This window comes from Nycticebus coucang, chromosome 1 (assembly GCF_027406575.1).
Source record: "Nycticebus coucang isolate mNycCou1 chromosome 1, mNycCou1.pri, whole genome shotgun sequence".
Taxonomy (NCBI): Eukaryota; Metazoa; Chordata; class Mammalia; order Primates; family Lorisidae; genus Nycticebus; species Nycticebus coucang.
This window is the reverse complement of record NC_069780.1, coordinates 83,649,391-83,667,495: the sequence shown is the minus strand read 5'-3', so window position 1 is coordinate 83,667,495 and position 18,105 is coordinate 83,649,391. Positions and strand designations below refer to the sequence as shown.

Sequence of the window (18,105 nt, the reverse complement as noted above, 5' to 3'; positions counted from 1 at the left end):
ACATCTTTGAGAGTTAATGAACATTACCCCATTCTGTTAAAGAGAATCTAGAGAGTTTAGAATTCTCAACAAATGGGTTATGAATAGTGACATTTAGGCTGAATGATTGTTGTGTCCTGTTTAACCAGAGCCAGTAACATGATGGTTAAAAATGTGAGCTTTAAAGCCTACAGCTAGCTTTCTGCCCCATTCTGTTAATCTTACCTGTACAACCTTTGCCTTGTTTTGTAACCTCTCTGGATTTCTAAAATGCATATCATAGTTGCCAGATGGGGTTGTGTTTGAAGATTGGGTGAGTTGATATTTACGAAGCATCTGGCTCTCATTATGCATTACATTACTTTTACTTTATTATGATTATTATTTTATGCGAATATTTTAGAGGCCTTTTGGGACTGATAAAAATAAATTCATTCAAAGCTACAATAAGACATTACCAAACTCCAGTAAAAATGACTTTTATCAAAAAGTCCCAAACAACAGATGCTGGCATGAATGTGGAGACAAAGGGACACCTATACACTCTAAGTAGGACTGCAAACTAGTATAACCTCTATGAAAAATGTCCAGGGGAACTCTGGGAAGATGGCCAACTGGTAGCAACCCTAGGCAGAGGCTTCTGAGCAGAGGAAGAAAAACTGGATGGAATCGGACTCTATGAAGCCAAAGGTGGGGAGCTGAGCCAAAAAAAGAAGTAACTCCAAGGAAGAGCATTTAAGAAAACAAATTACGGGTTCAAAACCTATTGACTAGAGGACAGGAGACCCTTCCCAGAGCAGGAGGCCTGCCACAGGCTATCTGCGAACAAGCAGGGAACAAAAGAACTCTCATTTTACCTCGCTGGAGATTGCTGCTAAACTCCAGGTCTCTTTCTCCAGGGAGGTCCTACTTCTAAACCTAGACACCACCCTGCCAAGCATAAAAATTGAACAGATACTTTCCCCCAGAAGTCCAAACTCCCAGTCCACCATTTCCCCCTCGCATGGCAGTATGAAGTTCTGCCCCCTGCAGAGCACAGAGTGTTTGGTCTTCTCCTGTGAGATCTGGGCATAGTGTGGACTGCCAATCATCAGGATGGAATCTGTGACTAACAAGGAAGAAAGTGGGTGTGGGAAGAAAGGGAAACTCGGGAGGAGGAGGAGCAAGTTCCCTGGTTATGACTATGCCCAGCCAGTGGTGGTATTGACCCTCAGTTTGGGCTGTGTCTGGTGGGACAGGGTGCAGAACCACCAGCTCTGATGGCACCTACAGCGGAACAGTGGTTGCCCTTTGTGGACTGAATTCAGTAGACAGGGCTGAGGCTTGCTAGGCATAGACTGAGACCAGAGAGCAAGGGTGTGGTCTCCTGATTCCAATAGAATCCTTGAGCAGTGGCTTACTGGGTGTGAACCAAGACCTGAGGGCTAGGGCCTGGTCCCCTGTCTCCAGCAGGGCTTAGCAGAGGCTTACCAGGTGAGGACTGAGACCTACAGGCAGAGTGCAGTGCCTGACTCTAACAGAGCTTGTGAACAGAGGCTTTCCAGGCAGTGGACTAAGATTGGCAGGCAGGGGTGTGGTCTTCTAACTGCAAGTGGTCTGGCAAGCAGAGGCTAGGTGGGTGTGAACTGAGAACGGAGCGTAGGGCCCAGTACCCTGATTCCAACAGAGTCTGCAAACAGAGGCTTACTAGGCAGTGGACTGAGACTAGCAGGCGGGGACATGATCCCCTGACTCCAACTGGTCTAGCAAGCAGAGGCTAGCTGGGTGTGGACTGAGACCAGTGGGTGGGGGTGTGGCCCCTGGCTCCAAATGGGCCTGTGAGTAGAGAACCAGACAACAATGTGAATTGAGTCTAATGGCTGGGAGTGTTTATCCTTGGCTCCAATTGTGCTGTTGGAGACCCTTGAATCCCTCTTTGTTGAGCAGGGTTTGCACTGCCTGAGACAATTTAATTGGAACCTGTGTCTGGGGCTGTCCACTCGGGGACATTCTGAGGTTGACCTTCTAAGTTCTCTAGCAGAAAAGAACTGAAGGTTGGGGGCTGGGCACCACAGCTGTTTGTGTCTCTTCACAGTTGAGATTTAAACCTAAAACTGTGGTTTCTTAGGATAGGGTAGAAGTTGGCTAATATCAAAACAGAGCTAGCTTATGCTATCTTACCAAGTAGGTCCTCAGAGTCTCCAGCCAAAACTCTGAAAGGGGCCTTTGTAAGGTTGTAGGAGATAAGTCACAATTACAAAGCCTAGCACTTTGGTAAGGGGCTATCTCTATTACCTGAGAACCCCAATTCAATCTCACCCTACCAGTTCTAATAACCAAACGGTGGAAAATAAACATGGTGTGGACCCAACAGAAGAACTCTGAAAACATGAGTAACCAGACTAGATCAACCCCCCGCCACAAAAAATGACAAAGGAGATACAACTGAAGATGCCATGCATAGACAAATGGCAGCAATGTTAGAAACTGAATTCAGAATGGATAGCAAATAAGATAAATAGAATGGAAGGAAAGATAGAAATTGAATTCCAAAGAGTAGTTCTAAAGTTGTCTCAATAAATTAATGAATTCAAAGCCCAAGTCACCAAATATGGACATGAGAAAAGAGACAGCAGAACTCAAGGAAACAAAAAAGTTAGTTGAGGAGCTCCAAAATACAGTAACAGAGTTGACCAGGCAGAAGAAAGGAGCTCTGAAACTGAAGACAAATCTTTTGAACATTCCCAAACACTCAAAGAGGCAGACAAATGAAGAGCAAAAACTGATCATTCTTTGAGAGAGCTGTGGGATCACTCCAGAAGATCCAGACATTCGTCTTATAGGAATTCCCAAAGGAGAAGAGGATGGTCCTAAAGGTACAGATGCTCTACTCCAAGAGATTTTGGAGGAGAATTTCCCAAGCATTGTAAAAGATACAGAACTTCAGATAGCAGACAGTTTCAGAACCCCAGCAAGAATCAATCCAAATAAAGCATCTCCTATACACATTTTGATTAACATTGCCAAAGTTAAGACGAAGGAGAAAATTCTGTAAGCTGCCAGATTTAAGAAAAGCATCACCTAAAAAGGGAGAAGTATCAGAATGACTGCAGATCTCTTAGTTGAAATGTTTCAAGCCAAAAGAAGATGGTCATTGACCTTCAATCTCCTAAAACAAAACAACTTCCAGCCTAGGATCCTGTATCCAGCTAAACAGAGTTTCATTTGTGATGGAAAAATCAAATACTTTAATGACATAGACATGTTGAAGAAATTTTTCATAATTAAACCAACTCTCCAAGATATTCTCAGAACCATCCTCCATAATAACCAGTGCAGTGCTCTACCTCCAAAGTAAACTCAGCCAGAAACTTTTGAACAAAACCCAACTTCCACAGTGGTGAAAGGATTAACAATGTCCACTGGCGTCCAAAAATCATGACACCCAAAATACTACCAGACTTTTCAATTCTCTCAATTAATGTGAATGTTTTAAATTGTCCCCTAAAGAGGCACAGGCTGGCTAACTGGATACATAAACGTAGACTGGAGATCTGCTGTATACAAGAATCTCACCTTACCTTAAAGGATAAAAATAGACTCAGGGTGAAGGAATGGACTTGTATAATACAGGCAAATGGAAACCAGAAAAAAGCAGGGGTTGCAATTTTAGTAGCAGATACAATTAGCTCTAAACCAACAAAGATAAAGAAAGATAAGGAAGGTCACTACATATTTGTTAAGGGAAACACCCAAAATGAAGAGATTTTGATAATTAACATTTATGCACCCTACCGGAATGCTCCTCAATTCATAAAACAGACCCTAATGGATACGAACAACTTGATAACTTCCTGCACTATAATAGTTGGAGATTTTAACACCCCTTTGACAGTGTTGGATAGATATTCCAAGAAGAAACTAAACAAAGAAATACTAGACTTAAACCTGACCCTAGAACAAATGGACTTTATAGGCCTCTACAGAACATTTCACCCAAATAAAACTAAATATACATGCTTCTCATCAGCCCATGGGTCATGCTACAAAACAGATCATATTCTAGGACAGAAATCTAACCTCAGCAAATTTAAAAGTGTAGAAATTATTCCTTGTATCTTCTCGGACCACCATGGAATAAAAGTTGAACTCAACAGCAACAGGAATCTTCATACTTAAACAAAATCATGGAAACTAACCTTAGCCTGAATGATAACTGGGTCAAAAACAAGATTCAGAAGGAAATCACCAAATTTTTGGAACAAAATGACAATGAAGATATAAAGTATCAAAACCTGTGGGATACTGCAAAGGCAGTCCTAAGAGGGAAATTTATAGCATTGGAAGCCTTCATCAAGAAAACAGAAAGAGAGGAAGCCAACAACTTAATGGATCATCTCAGGCAACTGGAAAAGGAAGAACATTCCAACCCCAAACTCAGCAGAAGAAAAGAAATAATCAAAATTAGGGCAGAATTAAATGAAAGTGAAAACAAAAGAATCATTCAGAAGATCAATGCAGTAAAAAGTTGGTTTTTTGAAAAAATTAACAAAATTGATAAACCTTTGGCCAACCTAACCAGAAATAGAAAAGTAAAATCTCTAATGTTGTCTATCAGAAACGATAAAGGAGAAATAACAACAGCCACTTCAGAAATTCAAAAAATCCTCAATGATTACTATAAAAATCTCTGTTCCCAGAAATATGAAAATCTGAAGGAAATGGACCAATACCCAAAAGCACACCACCTTCCTAGATTCAACCAGAAAGAATTAGAAATCTTGAATAGACCTATATCAACCACTGAAATAGCATCAACAATATGAAATCTCCCAAAAAAGAAAAGTCCGGGACCTGATGGCTTCACATCTGAATTCTATCAAACCTTTCAAGAAGAACTAGTACTTATATTATACAACCTTTTCCAAATCATAGAAAAAGAAGGAATAGGGCGGCACCTGTGGCTCAGTCGGTAGGGCACCGGCCCCATATACTGAGGGTGGCGGGTTCAAACCCGGCCCCGGCCTAACTGCAACAACAACAACAAAAAAATAGCCAGGTGTTGTGGCGGGCGCCTGTAGTCCCAGCTACTCAGGAGGCTGAGGCAAGAGAATCGCTTAAGCCCAGGAGTTGGAGGTTGCTGTGAGCTGTGTGATGCCATGGCACTCTACCGAGGGCCATAAAGTGAAACTCTGTCTCTACAAAAAAAAAAAAGAAAAAGAAGGAATACTTCCCAACATTCTATGAAGCAAATATCACCCTGATACTTAAATTAAGAAAGGATTCAATAAAGAAAGAAAATTATAGACCAATATCATAAATGAATATCAATGCAAAAATATTCAATAAGATCTTAGCAAACAGAATTCAACAACACATCAAAAAAAATTATACACCATGATCAAGTTGGTTTTATTCCTGGGTTACAGGGTTGGTTCAACATGTGCAAATCTATAAATATAATACATCACATCAATAAAATAAAAAATAAAGACCATATGATTCTCTCAATTGACACAGAAAAAGCCTTTGATAATGCCCAGCATGATCAGAACACTTAAGAAAATAGGCACAGAAGGGACATTCTTAAACTGATAGAGGCCATCTACAGTAAACCCACAGCCAATATCATATTGAATGGTATAAAATTGAAAACATTTCCACTCAGATCAGGAATGAGGCAAGGATGCCCACTGTCTTCACTGCTATTCAACATAGTAATGGAAGTCTTAGCCATCACAATCAGGCAAGAGAAGGCAAACAAGAGTATCCAAATAGGGTCAGAGGAGATCAAACTCTCACTCTTCACTGATGATATCATCTTATCCCTGGAAAATCCCAGGGACTCAACTTCAAAACTCTTTAAAGTGATCAAGGAATACAGCAGTGTCTCAGGATACAAAATCAATGCTTACAAGTCAGTAGCTTTTATATATGCCAACAATAGTCAAGGTGAAAATATAGTCAAGGACTCTATTCCTTTTACAATAGTGCCAAAGAAAATGAAATATCTGGGAATTTAGCTAACAAAGGACATGAAAGATCTCTATAAAGAGAACTATGACACTCTGAGAAAAGTAATAGCTGAAGATGTTAACAAATGGAAAAACATGCTCATGGCTGGGAAGAATCAACATTGTTAAAATGTCCATACTACCCAAAGCAATCTACAGATTTAATGCAATCCCTATTAAAGCACATTGTCATATTTTAAAGAACTTGAAAAAATTTGTTTTATATGGAATCAGAAAAAAAAAAAAAAAACCTTGAATAGCAAATAAACTACTCAGAAATAAGAACAAATCAGGAGGTATCACATTACCAGACTTCAGGCTATACTATAAATCTATAGTGATCAAAACAGCATGGTACCGACACAAAAACAGAGCGGTAGATTTATGGAACAGAATAGAGAACCAAGTGATGAACCCAGCTACTTATCATCATTTGATGTTCAATAAGCCTGTCAAAAATATTCAGTGGGGGAAGGACTTCCTATTTAAAAAATGATGCTGGGTGAACTGACTGGTGACCTGTAGAAGACTGAAACTGGACCTCTACCTTTCACCATTAACAAAAATTGATTCTCACTGGATAAAAGATTTAAACTTAAGACACGAGACTATAATAGTACGAAAAGAAAGTACAGGGAAAACACTTGAAGAAATTGGCCTGGGAGAATATTTTGTGAGGAAGACTTCCCAGGCAATTGAAGCAACACCAAAAATACATTACTGGGATCTGATCAAACTAAAAAGTTTTTGCACAGCCAAGAACACAGTAAGTAAAGCAAGTAGACAACCATCAGAATGGGAGAATATTTTTGCAGGTTATGTTTCTGACAAAGGTCTGATAACTAGAATCTACAGATAACTCAAACTAATCAATAAGAAAAGAATAAATGACCCCATTTCTATGTAGGCAAGAGACTTAAACAGAAACTTCTCTGATGAAGACAGGCGCATGGCCTACAAACACATGAAAAAATGCTTATCATCCTTAATCATCGGAGAAATAAAAATCAAAACCACTTTGAGATATCATCTAACTCCAGTCAGATTAGCCCACATCACAAAATCCCAAAACTACAGATGTTGGCATGGATGCGGATAGAAGGGAACGCTTCTACACTGCTGGTGGGAATGCAAGCTAATAGGACCTTTTTGGAAAAAAGTTTGGAGAACACTCAAGGAACTAATAGTAGACATACTGTTTGATCCTGCAATTCCTCTACTAGGTATATACCCAGTTGATCAAAAATTATTTTACAACAAAGACATTTGCACCAGAATGTTTATTGCAGCCCAATTCATAATAGCCAAGACATGGAAACAGCCCAAGTGCCCATCAACCCATGAATGGATTAACAAATTGTGGTACATGTACACTGTGGAATACTATGCAGCCATAAAAAGATGGAGACTTCACATCTTTTATGTTTACCTGGATGGAGCTGGAACATATTATTCTTAGTAAAGTATCTCAAGAATGGAGCAAAAAGTATCCAGTGTACTCAATACTACTATGAAATCAATATACAATCACCTACACACTCATATGAACGGCAAAACTAACTATAGTCCAGAAAGTAGAAGGGAAGAGGACAGAGAGGGGAGGGGAGAGGGGATATGGGAGGAGGGAGGGTATTTGGGGGACCTCACCTAATGTGCATGATGCAATGGTACATTTCAAAACTATTAAGAAAGGAGTATAATTGTGATGGATGTGTTAGTTCAATGTAAACATTTCACATTGTATATTGAAGCAGTACCCTGAATGCCATAAATGCATCAATGTACAAAGTTATTATTTAATAAAAAATAATAATTAAAAAAAGAAAAACGTCCTATGGAGATCCTCAGAGAACTAAAAGTAGACCTACCATTTGACAGAACAATCCCACTAGTGGGTATTTACCCAAAAGAAAAAAGTCATTTTATCAAAAAAGACACTTGCACTCAAATGTTTACTGTAGCAGAGTTCACAATCACAAACATGTGGAATCAACCCAAATGCCCAGCAATGCATGAGTGGACTAATAAAATGTGGTATATGTACACCATGGAGTACTACTCGGCTGTAAAAATAAATGGTGAACTGATAATGTTTATAACAACTTGGATGGAATTGGAGACCATTCTTGTAAGGGAAGTATGCCAAGAATGGAAAAACAAACAGTACATGTATTCACTATTAAATTGGAACTAATCAATCGACACTTATGTGTATTCATAGGGTAGCAAAAATCAATGGAAATCAAACAGGTGGAGGGGGTAGGAGGGGATGTTTAGTTCACACCAAGCAGTTACAAGGCACACTATTTAGGTGATAGGCACGTTCATAACTTTGACTCACACTATATAAAGGCAACTCATGTAACCAAAGTGTCTGTGCCCCTATAATATTCTGAAATTAATTAATTCATGCTTTTTGTCATTCAGTAATATTGTGTGTATTACTCATATAGTATTCATATTTTATTGGTTAATTTTATTACTATACTTTTTTGCAATGCATTTTAAAAATTTCGTGAAAGGTATTTTTTCCTATTTAGTTTCTCTTTGCCCTCCCCCTCCCTCCCCCCCGTGGAAAAGAAAAATTACTGATATTTATATTGATCTTACTTATATTTACTTATGTTATTGAATTATCTTATTAATATCTGAGTGGTTTTAAAAGCTAGAAGCTTTGGGATCATTTTTGACTTCTGACTAATACCAATTCCTTAAAAATATATATAGCCTGTAACCATTCTTTGGGGGTATGTCCAACGTTCCATACCATGCTCCAAGCCGTCTCATGCCACACATGAATTGTCAAGCTCATTTAGCCTCTTTGCTTAGCAAACCACAATCTGTTCTCCAGAGAATCTATTACCGACTAAGAATCATTTGTCTCCTCTATTTCTATTACCACTTTTTTTCTTGCTTCTATTACTAAATCAACTATAGTCTTTCTGCAAAATATTGAAAATTAGTGGTGTAAATAGCCATCCCTAGCTTTGTTCTAAGTTTAATGAGAAGGACTTTAATTATGTAATATGTTTGCAGTTACTTTCTGTTGAATAATTTTTTACTTTAATTTGAAAATGTTATGCTATTCATAGTTTTTTATCTACATATTTGCATTTTTATTGTTTCATCATTTTTTAGTATGATCATACAGTTTTGTCCTTTTAGCACTCCAAAGAGTTATTCTTATAATCTTCATATTGATGAACTAGATGCATACTTACTTGGTCATAAATTATTACAAGCAAACTTCAAAGGTATTGCTGGTTAGGTCTCACACCAGTGCAACGTCACATGAATATTTGATTTCCCAGTGCTCATAATACTTATGTTTACACTATACCATGGTCTTTTAAACCATGAGATAGCATTACCTCTAAAAAATGTATATGCTTTTATTAAAAATACTTTGCTACTAAAAAATGCAAACAGTCATGAAGTCTTCAGCAAGTCATAATCTTTTTTCTGGTAGAGACTCTTACCTTGATGTTGATGATTGCTGACTGATCAAGGTGGTGGTTGCTGAAGGTTGAGGTGCTGTGACAATTTTTAAAAATAAGACAACATTATTGGTTAACTGTTCCTTTTACAAGCAATTTCTCTGTGGCTTGTGATTCTATTGGATAGCATTTTATTCATTGTACAACTTCTTTCCAAATTGAAATTAGTCCTCTCAGACCCTATTGCTGCTTTATTAACGAAGTTTTTATGTGATATTCTAAATCCTCTGTTGTCATTTCAACAGCTTTCACGCTTCATCAAGTGTAGATTCCATCTCAAGAAACTATTTGCTTTGCTCTTCCATAAAATGCAACTTCTTACCCATTCAAGTTTCGTCAAGAGATTGCAGCAATGAAGTCACATCTTCAGGCTTTCCTTCTAATTCTAGTTGTCTTGCAGTTTCTATCACATCTGTAGTTACTTCCTCCATGGATGTTTTTATCCATGTGGGTGGAATCAAGTTCTTCTATACTCCTACCTACGTTGGTATATTGACTTCCTCAAGGAATTATGAATGTATTTCATGGTTTCTATCCTGGGGAATCCTTCTCAGAAGGTTTTTAATTCACTTGGCTTAGATCCATTGGAAGACTTACTATCTATGGCAACTAATTCCTTATACAATTCTTTCTTTTTTTTGGTTTTTGGCCGGGGCTGGGTTTGAACCTGCCACCTCCGGCATATGGGACCGGCGCCCTACTCCTTGAGCCACAGGCGCTGCCCATACAATTATTTCTTGAATAATAAGACTTGGAAGTTTAAATTCCTCCTTGATTCATGGGTTGCAAAATGGATGTTGTATTATCAGGCATGGTAACAACATGAATCTCCTTGTACAGAAATCTTCTTTAGAGCATCGAGGTGACCATTGTCAGTGAGCAGTGGTAATTTGAAAGGAATATTTTTTTTCGGAGCAGAAGGTCTCAGTGATGGGCTTAAAATATTCAAGTAAATCATGATGTAAACAGATAAGCTATGGGCTTTGTTGTCCCACTTATGGAGTATAGAAAGAATAGATTTACCATAGCTTTTTAAAGCCCTAGAATTTTCAGAATGATAACTGAACACTGTTTTCAACTTAAAGTCACCAGCTCCATTAGCCTTAAAGGAGACTTAGACTGTCCCTTGAAGCTTCAAAGCCAGGTAATGACCTCCCCTCTTTAGCTATGAAAATCTTTCCACATGCCTTCCTTACTAAACTTACTCATTTCTAGCTTTGGATTTAAAGTGAGAGACATACAACTCTTCTTTTTACTTGAACACTTAGAGGCCATCGTGGGGTTATTAATTGGCCTAACTTCAATATTCTATGTCTCAGAGTACAGGGAAGCTCGAGAAGAGGAAGAGAGACAGAGGAGCTTCAGGAATGTGGAGCAGTCAGAACACACACCACATTTACCAATTAACTTTGCCGTCTTATTTGGGTGAGGTTCATAGTGGCCCAAATTAATAACAATAGTAACATAAAACATCACTCATCACAGATCACCATGACAGGCCTAATAGTAATGGAAAAGTTTGAAATATTGCAAGAATTACTTGAACGTGACTCTTTCTCTCTCTCTCTCACACACACATACATGCTGTTAGAAACTGGCCCAGATAGACTTACTGGACTTCAATATATAAAAAATGGAATAAGCATTAAAGCAGAGTACAGTAAAACAAGGTATGCTTGTATATTCTTTAAGCCACAGATGAATGATACTGGATTAACTTTTACTTGGGAAAGTTTGCATTTCCTTCTGTTTTTTCCTAAAATTAGTCTTCATTTTAATGTTTAGTAATGCCATTTCACAGAACTTTCATGCCAGATTTAGGCCAGCTTTTTAAATTTTTGTTTAAGAAGTTATCTGCCATCTTCAATTATTTTTCCAATTATAAATTCTTTTAGAGCAACAGTTCTCAACCTGTGGTTCGCGACCCCTTTGTAACTATGAAAATACATCCTGCATATCAGATATTTACATTACGATTCATAACAGTAGCAAAATTACAGTTATGAAGTAGCAACGAAAATAATTTTATGGTTAGGGGTCAACACAACATGAGGAACTGTATTAAAGGGTCGCGGCGTTGTCTCTTCAATGTCTTTTAGTTTTTAGTCTTTTAACTTTTCCTACTTTTTCAGGAAATACTGATAATTTACATTTTCCTAGTTATCCATCTCATCTAGTTTTCAGGTTACATAAAAAGTTACATAAAACCCACTTATAAATTTTCAGTATGTTCTTATCTGTGATTTTATCTTTTTGCTCATTGGTAACTTTGAAAATTCTTGATTCATTTGCTCACCCTCCCTCCCTCCCCCGCCTCCAACTCTCCCCTCGGACTCTAGCCCTCCATCTCCTTATCAAGAACCAGCTTTTGATTTGAATTTTGAATTTTCATTTTGTTTTGATTATATCTCTTACAGCTTTTATCACCATTAGTTTTCAACTTACATTTCTTTTGATTTGCTTAATGTCACAAGCTTTGTAAGTTGAACTCATGATGTATGTATTGGGATTATTTTTATTTAGTAATAAGATAATTTTAAACTATTAGTTTCCCACCATGCACAATTTTAACCATTTCTCCCTGATAGAACGCTCATGTTTTTATGAGAATTACTCCCTCATGTGCAGTTAGTTCTGTAAACCATGCTTATTGGTTTGATTTACACATTTCCCAGGTAGATTTAAAACTCCGCATGAAGAATTTAAAGTGGCTACTAATAAATATTGCCAAATTACTTGAAATAAATATCTGTAGAATGTATATGACCAAATTATCAAGCTGATTGATTAGTTTTATTTGTAATGGTCATAATATTTCTCTAGCCCAGGCCAGTTGGCCAATTTGGATAAAGATACACAAATTATCTGCAATTAGGCTCAGAATAAAGCAAATGTAATTACGTAGACATTTTTAAATAGTAAACAGTGTGGCTTTAGCACTTAAGAGCATGAGCTCTGGAATTTGGCTGCTATAATTGAAGCCTTGGCTTTATATTTAGTCACTGTGTGACCTTGGCCAAATTACTTAGCTTTTCCTTTTTTTGTAGCCTATAAAATGGGCACAGTGACAGTGTTAACTTTTTATGATTGTTCTGAAGAGTAAATGAGTTAATGTATAAAAATCACCTAAGAAAAGTGCATGGCATTTAGGATTCGCTTAATAAATGTAATTTTTATTATTTTAAAATGATATGTAAGTTAAAACACAGATAAATATTTTTGTCTCCAAATAGGAGCCTAAAATTTCTATTTTAGTGTATGAATCGCATTTTGCTAAAGTATCAGCCCATAAGCACTGTAGAATAGTTGTCATTTTTTAATTTTATTACCTTTCCCAACGAGCTCAGACTCCAGTTGACACTTGCAGAACTGGGCCTTTTTAAAGTCCACGTTCATTTGTTGGCAGGCTTTCACAGTACCGTCAACTTTGAGAATTCATGGGGCAGATTTAATTGACAGGGTTTTAGTCAGTAGGAACTAGAAACAGCCTGTTTTGCAGGGTTGGTTTATTTCTGTTGAAAGAAGCCGGGTGTCTGACAATTACGGTGAATTTATTTCTTCGGTGTACTCCTTACAGTCCTTAGGAGTAAGAAAGAAGACCTCTTGTCCTCAGCGTTTTTAAATTCTCACATGAGACTGAAAATTTTGTCTACAACACCAGACTTGTTTGTTAACCATAAAAGAACATAAATCCTCCCCGGGTCCCCGGGGGTACGGTGGAGAAAGGGAGTGATCATTATAAACCACTTAGTGGCTGTGTGTTCTGTATCATGTTGCCATGAGAAAGTGATGTTCGATTGGCTCATAAAATAGGCTTAGCAAATCCTTTAAATACTGATGTGGGCAATTGTGCATGATGGAAATTAATACCTAAGAGCATAGTGGAAGGATTACCGTGTCTCCAGAGCCGTCACCTGGGCGTGTATAGATTTTTGAATTTTAGGGATGGTTGTGTTTTGTAATTTCATTTTTATGTGTCGGTATTGCTTATTTTTATTTTCTCCCTTTTATTTGGCTATGAACTATAGATACGTTTTTCATCATTGTTTTCTCCCTTCATTTTCTTTTTGGTGTTTGAGCTACGTTAAACTATATCAGCCCATAAACTTCTGCCATGAATCCCGTATTCTGCAAATGGCTTTGTGTCAGGAAATCTCAAATTATTAGAGAAAATGGCTGGATGGAATGCGTTATTATTTTCCCAGTCTTACCCTACCTTCTCAAACAAGTTGAAAGAAAACATGGAATCGAGTGACTATATAGATATATAGCTATATGTGGGTTTGGGGGTTTTTTTGTTTATTTTTGTTTTTGTTTTGCTATTTGAAGATGAGACCTGGGCATACTTTACAGGTCGATTTTCAGTTGGTCTGTTTTACAAGAACTTGAATATTCTTTAAGTAAAAAAAAAAAAAAAAAATACTATTCATGTAACCAGGTTTTTTAACTAATGGGATTTGCTGTTTTGATTAAGAAGAAATTCATTAATGCCTTTAAGTTCCATAGACATCTTAATGGTTACTGGGTATGACCTTTAAAATAATAGTAGAATAACTGGATGAATTGTTGAATTATATTCTTTTATGACACCTGTTCTGAAGAACATCTTGAAATGACTAATTGACTGTGAAACAATTAGTAGTATATACTAAGTTCTCCTGCTTTATAGGCAAACAGCATGGGAATTTTTTAGATGTTCATTTTATTTAACCTTCAAGGAATGCAAAAACTATAGATTTTTTTTAAGCACTATGATAAATGTGTGCACCAGACTTGCATGAGCATGTAGGATGAATTGCCAGCTGTCTGGCTGCAAATAAAGAAAAATATTATAGAGATTAAGTTTAGTTCATAAATGGCATCAAATTCTGTAGGAAATATTCATGAAATACATAATAACGCAGTCATCACCCTTCTCCTATTTACAGGACAGTGATTTTTGTATCAGGATATAAATTAGATAAGCCCAAAGTTAAAACCGACTTATTCCTTAATGCACTCAGCATTTATAATCCACATATTTCTATATGTGGTTCAAAATCCTCTTGAAATACCTTTAAAGAACTTGGAGATTAGATAAACCCATATTGGAATTTCTTTTTCAACAGAAACTAAAAAAAAAAAAATTATCTAGGATAAAATAGTTATATGCATTGTTAATTTTAGGCTTACCGAATAGAATATTTTTTTCTCTTAGGATGCTGTTATATTAGAAAGATGTTAATAGTTATTTTGAAATATTGCAAGAAAAATTTTAACTGCCTAGTCAGCTTATTGAAAATGACTTCATAATGGCCGGATCCAGTGGGTACGTCTTTGGATCCTTCTTAAGCATGTGGTACTGTTGGGCACTGTTGTCTCTGCTGGAAATCTTCCCTTCCCTCTTACCTTAGCTTCTGTGTCTTCACTCCCAATGGCTTTCCAGTTCCTCTGACTGATACTTCTCAGTGTGCTTTTGTTATTAAAGGCTCTTTTCTTTTGACCTACACTTGAAATATTATTGTTTCCTGGCATTTCTCGATATGAGATGATTCTATGGATGTGTCGCTCCCCTCAATGAAACCTCCAGAAGCTCTGCTTCCTAAGCACGAGGATGGCAGCCTCAGCTGCTTTCTGGAGCAAAGAATGTAAATAAATGAAGAGACCTGGGTACCTTTAAAAGCACAGAGGGTAACAGGGATTTTTTAAAAGACGAGAAAGAACATATCTCATCTAACATGATTTCCACTTCGCCCCAGCCTCAGCTGGTATTAAGACCAAGTGTTCATCCCTTCACTCATCCAGCACCGATGCTGAATTTTACTATATGTCTGGGATGTTTGTTTGTGCTAAGGATAAAACAGTAAATTTACCGAAGACACCTTGCCTCCCGGAGCTGAGACCAGTTTTGGAGATGAGCCCTCAGGAAGTCACACTAAAGCTAATGATGTTTCGTATTTACCGGTCTTTAGTTTTGTTTTTGTTTTTGTTTTTTAAGCCATAAACCCAGGTTTCCTATGAAATGTCATTTTTTAAAATGTTGACTTAAAATTTTTCAAGAGACATAGAGCCCATTAAAACTATGCCCACTTAGGTGCAATGCTGGCCTAGAAAATAATAGTCTAACTTCTTACTTGGAAATGCCGATACCTTCTCTCCTGGGTCAGGTTTTCCACCTGCACTCTATCTTTTCTTGTGGTTTCTCCCATCTATTCACAATTCAGCATGCCCAGGCCCCTTCCGTTCTGTTACATCAGGCACTTTGTGCATCTGGCCGGAACGCATTTCCACTCCCCCTCCTTTCCCCCTGGGCCAGTCAATACTCACTGACATCCCAATGTCAAGCCTCGGAAGCCAGCCTTTATCTTACTGTGCAGAATTACTCTTTATTTTCCAGTATGCCACAGTGATTTCTTACATACTTTTTTTAGAGCACTTACCAGTGTGTTTTATGAACCCAGAACCCAAAGAAACATTAGTTTAATATTTGTCCGTTGAGTTTTTGGCCCAGGAGTTTGCACCAAGTCAGTGCTTCACAAACACTTGCAGAAATCAGGGTGGTAACTCACATCAGGTAAAACTTCCCTCTCAAGCAGAAGACAAACAGGTACTTCATGAATGGAAGCTTTGTTTCACATGTAGACAATCTTGACAGAAAAATGACTACTTGACAAAAATGTTCATTATCAACTTTTATACCAGATATGGCTGAAATACCCACTTCGGTCTGCTCTACTCAACTCCTCCCTCACACCCCCCATCTCTTACCCCAACACACACATACACTAAAACTCCTGGCAAGGTTATACAGTGGGCTGATGCCCTTGTAACTCATAACCCTGAACTTGTCATATGGTATAGCAAAAATATCTCATTTCCGCTTTGTATTTAGCTTTTCTTATTTATTGCTTTGAAACTCCCACGGTCATGCTCAAAGTTAGGTGTGTGTAGCGGGGGAGGTATGCAGGGCAGAGGTGGGGGACAGACTGGAGTGGCAGCTCTGTGCTGGCAGTATTTCAGGCCCTGCACATGATGGGCGATCCCACCTTCCTTAAAATATCTCTGTGAGTTAGGTAGCATTCTCCTCCATTTACCAATGAGGAAAATGAGGCTAAAACAATTTAAGTTACGTGGCATAAGAGAGATACTTGGATATCTCTTGGAGAGATACTTGGATACTAACTTAGGAGGAGGATTTTTAAGTTTAATTGTTTCATTATGTATTTTATCTTTTTTTCAACAATTTTTTTTTTTTTTTTGAGACAGAACCTCACTCCGTCCACCCATGGCGTCATAGCTAACAGCAACCTCAAACTGACAGGCTCAAGTGATCCTCTTGTTTCAGCCATCCGAGTAGCCGGGATTACAGGAGCCTGTCTCAACTTCCGGCTAGTTTTTCTGTTTTTGGTAGAGACAGGTATCTCACTTTGCTAGGGTTGGTCTGGAATTCTGAGCTCAGGTGATCCACCCACCTTGGCCTCCCATAGTGCTAGGATTACAGGTATGAGCAACTGTGCCCAGCCCTTTTCAACAATTTTTTCTTCTATAAATTAAATACTACATAAAAATGTATTTTATTTGTTTGTCTAGTAGCTACTGAGATTAGACTACGTATTTTTCTATCAGTAGTTTTCGACCACTTGAGACTTGCCTTTTAACAGAAGTTTTGCAGTGCCCTGTTTAGTGTGCTGAAGTGCAGGTCATGGACACGATCTTCTATTTATATGTGAAATTATTTAGGAAATAAAGATGATGGCCTGTATATTATTTGAAGATGAAATAATAGCAGACCAATTTAGATGAAAATGATGTATTTCAATGTATAAATAAATAGCAAATATGCCAGAAAAATAAAAGGAAGTCAGATGTTTGCGTCTTTTAGGTAGATTCATTGTGATTGTGACAGCTATAAATATAGACTAATATGAATGTGTTTAATTGTTTTATTGCTGCCAATAGTATAACTAGTATGCCTGTGTTGGCGACATGTTTCTCCAGAAGAGTAGCTCTTAGCAAAGTTCTAAACAAGATACAGAAACTCGGCTTCATTTGATAGTTGAATTTCTTGAAAATTTACCTCAAACTAAAACAATGTAGAACTTGGTGTTACGTGCTTCCACATGAGATAATGTTAGGATCTAGACTCTGATAAATGAGAACATAAATTTCACCTCCATGAAATATCCGCTGGACTGTTTGAAAGGTATAATGGACAGGAGGCAAATACTCATTTTCAGGACTTTTCAATGTTGAGCACTCCTGGGCATTTCAGTAGTACCCACCCACATCAGTCATTGAGACAACCCAAAATTGTTTCTACAGATTTCTGGAAACATTCTCTCACGAGGCACTGCTGCTCTCCATGAGCACCTCTCGTCTAAACCTTCCAAACAAAAGTTGGCATTTGTTTAAAACAAATCATGATTTATTCCTTATATGAAAGACATAGTGTGTAGTGAAATGCAAAACAGAAATACAGTAGAACGTCCACAGTCGACCACCTCCCTGCACTGACCACCTGCTTAAGTTGACCTAATTTTCCTAGACCAGACATGCACCATGTACGTATCAGTATAGCAGGCTCATTCCTCATGTTGACCAGCTCCATGTGTTGACTAGTTTGTTACAGTCCCTGGGGTGGCCAACGTACGGAGGTT

General features: G+C 37.8%; 1 protein-coding gene across 2 annotated transcripts in view; it reads left to right on the top strand.

Moving 5' to 3' along the window:
• The window catches only part of PDGFC (platelet derived growth factor C), a 247,743-nt gene that overhangs the window by 171,947 nt on the left and 57,691 nt on the right, over positions 1-18,105 (top strand). The gene's annotated exons all lie outside the window — the stretch shown is intronic.